The sequence below is a fragment of the Gopherus flavomarginatus genome, assembly GCF_025201925.1.
Source record: "Gopherus flavomarginatus isolate rGopFla2 chromosome 13 unlocalized genomic scaffold, rGopFla2.mat.asm SUPER_13_unloc_1, whole genome shotgun sequence".
Lineage (NCBI taxonomy): Eukaryota > Metazoa > Chordata > Testudines > Testudinidae > Gopherus > Gopherus flavomarginatus.
In genome coordinates, this window is record NW_026114609.1 from 459684 (window position 1) to 465980 (window position 6297).

The 6297-nt window shown below is 53.8% G+C and overlaps 1 non-coding gene across 1 annotated transcript; it reads left to right on the top strand.

The window, feature by feature from the left end:
- Nucleotides 1-5986: 5986 nt before the first annotated feature.
- TRNAS-GCU (transfer RNA serine (anticodon GCU)) lies at nt 5987-6068 on the top strand. The gene has a single exon. It is a non-coding gene; the product is annotated as a tRNA-Ser (tRNA).
- The last annotated feature ends 229 nt before the right edge of the window (nt 6069-6297 follow it).

Below are 6297 nucleotides of genomic sequence, written 5' to 3' on the forward strand. Positions count from 1 at the left end.
GAGGTGTGACGAACTGGGAAAGTTCTTAATGTTTTCTCTGAATACTGTGTTGGTGCCTCAGTGTCCCCATGGCAGTTCTTAAGTATCTGGCAGAGCAAAGGGCCAGTGCACCTAAATACCTAACACTCTGTCTCCTAGCAACTGATGGCCTGGGCCCCTCCTCTGCAAAGGTGCCAGCTGAAGGTGTTGGAGACAAAGGGATCAGGTAACCTCCTGGCCCGGGAAAGGGGCTGAGGAGAGAGGAGGGGCTGGGAGGGGTTGTTAGTCTGGAGCTGGCTGGGGTCAAGGGTGGAGGGCAGACCTGGGGGTCTGGCTCACTGCCCCCCAGAATGGACCCAGCCGAGGGGTCCGGTTCGCTGTATCTACAAGCTCTGTTTTAGACCCTGTTCCTGTCATCGAATAAACCTCTGTTTTACTGGCTGGCTGAGAGTCACGTCTGACTGCAAAGTGGGGGTGCAAAACCCGGTGGCTTCCCCAGGACCCCGCTGGGGTGGGCTCGCTGTGGGAAGCGCACGGAGGGGCAGAGGATGCTGAATGCTCCAAGGAGAGACCCAGAAGGTGAAGACGTGTGAGCTTCTTGCCCTAAACAAGTCTGCTCCAAGGGAGAGGAGGCTCCCCAAAGTCCTAACTGGCTTGGTGGGGAGCAGTTCCAGAGCATCGCCTGGGGACTCCGTGACAGGAGGAAATTGTGGTTCTCCAGTTTTGATGAAGCTGAGTCTTGTCTCCTTCTTAAGCTATGTCTACGTGAAAGAGTAACATGGCTTTAGTTAAAGTGTTTTAATTGAACAGCTGTTGCATGTCCACCCTATGCCCTGTGTCACCAGAGCACATCCATGCTAGCATCTCTTGGATGGCCACAGAGAGCAGTGCATTGTGGTAGCTATCCCACTGTGCAACTGGCTGCAGGGTGCTTTGGGAAGGGTTTGCAATGCCTCACGGGCTGGTACAGCATCACATGATACTGTTTTCTATCCCATTGTTCCATGGGCATCCTACTAGATTGCCAGCTGCTTTTCAACTGCAATGTGCGTGGTGGGGTAGAGAGCATGTGTGTGTGCGGGGGAGAGACAGTGTGTGCATTGCAGAAGAGTGAGTGTGTCGGCACACTGTCTCTAAGTTCAGACAGCAGCTGGAAGCAACCAGTCCTGAGGCAGGGGACAGCCCCGACATCAGCCCCCCTTCTCTCACTGGCTCAGCTCAGCACAGCACAGCACTCTCTGTCACACACACACACATACACGTACACACTGCTGCCTGCTTAGCTCTGTGTCAGGGGTGCTGGAACAGGGGAGTTAGAGGGCCATGGCCCCACCACTCTTTACTGGCTGTTAGGACAAATGATGGAGGGGGAGGAAGGGTGCAGTCTTGGGGAAGAGGCGTTCTGTGGGTGTGGCCTCGAGGGGAGAGGAGCTGTGAGTGGAGGTCCTTAGGGAAGGAGTGTCATGGGGGTGCCACAGTTCAGATAACAGTGCCCCCCCCCACTGTAAGGAAGCTTCTGCCGCCCCTGCTCTGTGTTCACAGAGCGGGAGAGAGCAGCATCCACGGCAGTGATTTGCTCCCCGGGACTCCGGCAGGGGGGCTTGGGAGGTGATTTAAAGGGCCTGGGGTCCAACTGTAGCAGGGAGCCGTGGGCCCTTTAAATCACCAGCCTGGGGAAGACGGGCCAGGCTGGCACAGCGTACTGGCTCTTGCCAGTACCCCATACCGTAACATACCGGCTTACTTTCACCTCCAGAAGGTCCTCACGTGGATCAATAACTGGTTAAAAGATAGGAAACAAAGGGTAGGACTAAATGGTCAGTTTTCAGGATGGAAACAGGTATCTAGTGGTGTCTGTACTAGGACCAGGACTAGTCAACATATTAATAAATGATCTGCTGAGCAGTGAGGTGACAAAATTTGCAGATGATCCAAAACTACTGGCTTGCTGCCTAGAACGAACGCTCCTTGAGTGAGGTGATACACAGGGAGTAGCTCAAACCTCCAAAGTGCCTGACCAGGGGCAGGACATTATCACAGCAAGGGAGGGGTGTGGCAGTGACATCAGAAAGGCCTTTTGCAGGACCTCAGACTATTGGTCAAAGGTGGTGGGGAGGTGGTGACCTCACAGAGAGATGCTGACATCAGCCAGGCAGGACAGGGGCGAGGGGCCGGGGAAACCTCAGAGACCCCTGTGGCTTTGCTTCAGCAAGTCTCCTTCTCCAGGTCTGTCTTTGAGGACTGAGAGAGTATTCGGGTTCACGGACATGAGCGCCAAGAGGAATCTCTTTCGAGTTTTCTCCTTCCCTTTTCCTGATTTTACTAGAAAACAGCTGTCCCTGTTTAGAAGGTAAGAGCCTCCTCGAGGTTTGAAAACTGTTCAGTCTGATCCATCTGGTGACAGTTGAATTCTAGGCATGGAAAACACGAGCTTAAGGAGGCTGAATTTTATTCCACACGTGAGATTTTCTCCCTTAGAATCACTGGGGACATTAGGGTTTGTCCTTTTTGTTTCACCTTTTCCTCCATCCATCCCTCCCTCCTTTCTCTTTGTCTCTTGCTTTTGTCCTTTCACCTGTTCCCCTCCCAACACAAAGAGTGAGGGGTGTGTGTGTGTGTGTGTGTGTGTTGTGGGGGAATGCTCTGTAGCTCCCACTCTGGGAGGTCCACCCAAAAATGTGCGGCTGAGATAATGCTCAGGCAGTGATCCCCACCGGTGACCTGGGCCATACTTTGGGCTCTCTGGTGAGAATCCTCAGCCTCCCATCCTGAGTCTCTACCCTGATTGGCTGAGCAGGGGGTTTTTGACAAGGAGGAGACTCAGGTCCTTGTTCTTCTCTTTTACGACCAAGTAAATAACTCATAACCAGTCATATGTTTGAAGAATCTTGCTGCTTCTCTGCATTAATGGTCTCTGAGCAGTTCGTGATTCTCTCTAACATTGCAGTTCTCCTCAGATACTTGCTGAATAATTACTGTGCACTGTTGTTGGTCTTGAGCTCACGTGAGAGCACTTTACTCAGGTCATTCCATGTATGAAATTCAAGATCTGATGGTTAGTTTCAAAATCAGGGCTTTTGAGTCCTTTTCCCAGCTCTGCCACTGACTGGCTGTGTGACCTAAGACAAGTCAATTCTCCTTTCTCAGCCTTAGCTTCTCCCTCTTTCAAGTAGGGATAATAATGATCCGGTCTTACCTACCTCAACACACACACTGTCTCTCCCCGCACACAAACAGTCTCCACACCGCAGTTGAAAGGCAGCTGGCAATCTAGTAGGATGCCCATGGAACAATGGGATAGAGAAACCTGCATCACTGAAAGTACAGCCATGAAGACAGCACACACCAGCCTTTCCTAGCTGGCAAAAATCAAACCTCCACAGAAAGACCCCTATGGTGTCATACCCCAGCTCCCTAAGCCCTCAGCCACAACCACTTAACACAGGGGCCTTTCTACACTCTGGTTCTGTTCTCACTGAAGGGTCATTTCCAATTGTTTGCTCAGACCAGCTTCCCCAGCACACTCACTGCTGTTCAGCTCTGTACGTGTGGCCATGGCTGAACAGCAAGAATTCCTGCCCATTTCCCTACTGGCTGGATCATGGTTAGAGTGTGTTTGTGGTTAATGATGTCGCTGTAGATTGTTCATTTCCTGCCTTGGGAATTCAGACAGTCCCTTTCCCAACATATTTCCAGCACATCAGACCCTGGCTGGGTCTCCTGCGCAGTGGAAAACATCCGTTGTTTGGTGCTGCCAAGGGGAACGTGCAGAGCTGAGATGTCCCTTGGCTTGGATCAAAGGGGGATGTTGGATGGAATTTATCACACAACGCTCCCTGCTCCCCAGAGCCCCATGGGGAGAATCCAGAGAAGGGGGAGTCATTTCTCCCCTGCACTCCCGGAAGAGCTGCTAGGACTCCTTCCTGCCAGCTACTCACCCCTGGATTCCTCCTCAGCTCCTGGGATCTTTCTGCTCCAAAGGCTCCAGAGGCCTGGGGTAGGGAGGGCGTCACTGCACAGTCTGAAACACAAGGGACGTTTCTGGGATTGAAGGAAGGAGCAGAAAATGGAGAGGAAAGAAACAGAGAGAAAACGCCTCATCTCTCTCCCCTCCCCCTCCCAGCAAGAAATGTTCTCAAGGATCAGCGTTAGGGGAAATGGTGCCCTGGGCAAAACTTGTACTTTAGCACTTCCCCATCGCCCCTGGACGATCCCCCTCCCCCTTTCCCCGCAGCTCCTGCACTCCCAACCCTTGCACCTCCTTAACCCCATCTCCTGCCCCCTCCTGTGCCCTAACCCCTACACTGTATCCACTTTGCCCGTAAGTCCCACACTCCCTTCCTGTGCTAGCAGCCACTGCCCCCTGCTGCATCCCCTACACCCCTAACCCCTGCACCCCCTCCTGCACCCACATGGGGAGAGTGACCTGTGAGCATGGAGCAGCTCACGTTGCTGCCCGCTCCTCCCTGGAAGGCTGCTCCTCCGGGCACCCCTAGGAGTTGCGGGGGTGGGGTGCGGGGGCAAGAAGCAACATCACCTGAGTTCCCTGCATCCGGGTCACTTTCCTCAGCCAGGCTGCATAAGGGGAGGGCAGAGAGCAGCAGCTTCTGATGCTCCCCTCACAGCACAGCCTAGGTGGGGAAAGTGACCAGGACGCATGGAGCACATAGTGTTGCTCCTCTCTCCCCCCAACCCTCTATGGGGCCATAGAGGAACACTGGGGCAGGGGAGAGCAGTGAGCACCTTTGCACTGGCACACAGTGCCCTTTGACCCCCTGGAGCCCTGGGCAGCTGCCGGGGGGGCCCACCCCTAAGGCCAGCCAGGCTCCCCAGCACAAACAAGAACACAGAGAGACTGGCCACACACTGAGCAGCGGTAGCCTGGGCAGCACATAATGGAGGCTCGGGGGGGCTCAGCCTCCCCAAACCTTGTGTCACCAAGGGGCAGTGGAGCCCATGACTAGGGGCCCTGGAGAAATTAGGTCCCCCTGGAAAAGTCTCCCCCATGTCAGCCCCAGGGCTGGAGGAGCTCTCACTCCGTGCTAGGGCCCGGGGGCTGCAGCAGGGGCACAGAGCTTCTCTGGTCTTGGGGCCACAGCGGGGCAGGGGTAAAGGAGTGACAGGGTGGGGCTAGTGGGGGAAGGGGTGGAACAGAGGTGACATAGTAGATGGGGCTGTGGGTGGAAGGTTTAGCAGGGCGCAGAGCCACAGACAGAAGTGAGGGGGCCTAGTTCCAGTGCTGGGGGCCCTGCACTTGTTCTCCCTTTCCCTGGGCTTTGGCATCACTAGCCCCTGCTTAACGTGTAGGGTTCAGTGGTCCCCAAAATGTGGGGCATGACTCCTAGGGGAACAAAGAGGAAGATTCATAGGGGCACCTCAGGGGCTGAGCCAGCCCCCATGGAGGGAGCACCAGTCAGCCCAACTCTGTCCCAGCTCTTTTCCAACCCCACTCTCAGCCTGGGCCCCTGACTGCCAGCTCGGCCTCGACCCACTTGCCCCTGTCTGCACCCCTTTCTTCAGCAAGCAACATCCCACTCCCAGCCCCAGTTTTCAACTGTGGCTCCGAGGGCCCACAGCCATGGATAAGAGGGCACAGTGTGAAATGTTTGGGGACCACTGCTTTAGGGTGACGTTCTGAATCACTTCTATGCAGTCCAATAAATGCTATTCCTCACCCATCAGGACTGACTAAGTATGTTCTGCTGCCCTTCACTCATGCAGGAAGGATAATAACATTTCATACCACTCAGTGCTAAAGTGATTTGTAACCCGCCACCAGCTAAAACTGGTCATTTTGGGGAAGCGGCCTCATGATGCTGCATACCTAGGCAGAGTAGCTGTGTCTATGCAAACATGGTCTGTTCCTGAAGCCTTTCCCACAGCTGGTCAGTACGTGTGAGGGGGGAGCTCATTCAGCCCCTGCTTCCGCTTAGTATTTAAGAACACCTTAGTGTCCCTGTCTCTGCTGGCCTTAGATTTCTCTTCCTGTCCATTTCCTGACACCTCAGATGAGGTGGCCGAGTGGTTAAGGCGATGGACTGCTAATCCATTGTGCTTTGCACGCATGGGTTCGAATCCCATCCTCCTCGGATGCATTTAGTCTTCCCTCTTCCTTTGTAGACAACCATCTCCCCCTTTGGTACAATGACAGATCAAACAAAGTTGCTTCTTGCAAAGAAAACCCTGCTCAGAAACCCCCTTGCTTTAAATAAAATGTCTAAGTCTCAGATTTCTAAAAAAAAATTCTCTAGTCCTGTATGTCTTAGTTTTATCTCAAAAGGTAACAGCCTCATAATCTCCCCCAAACACCCTGAGACC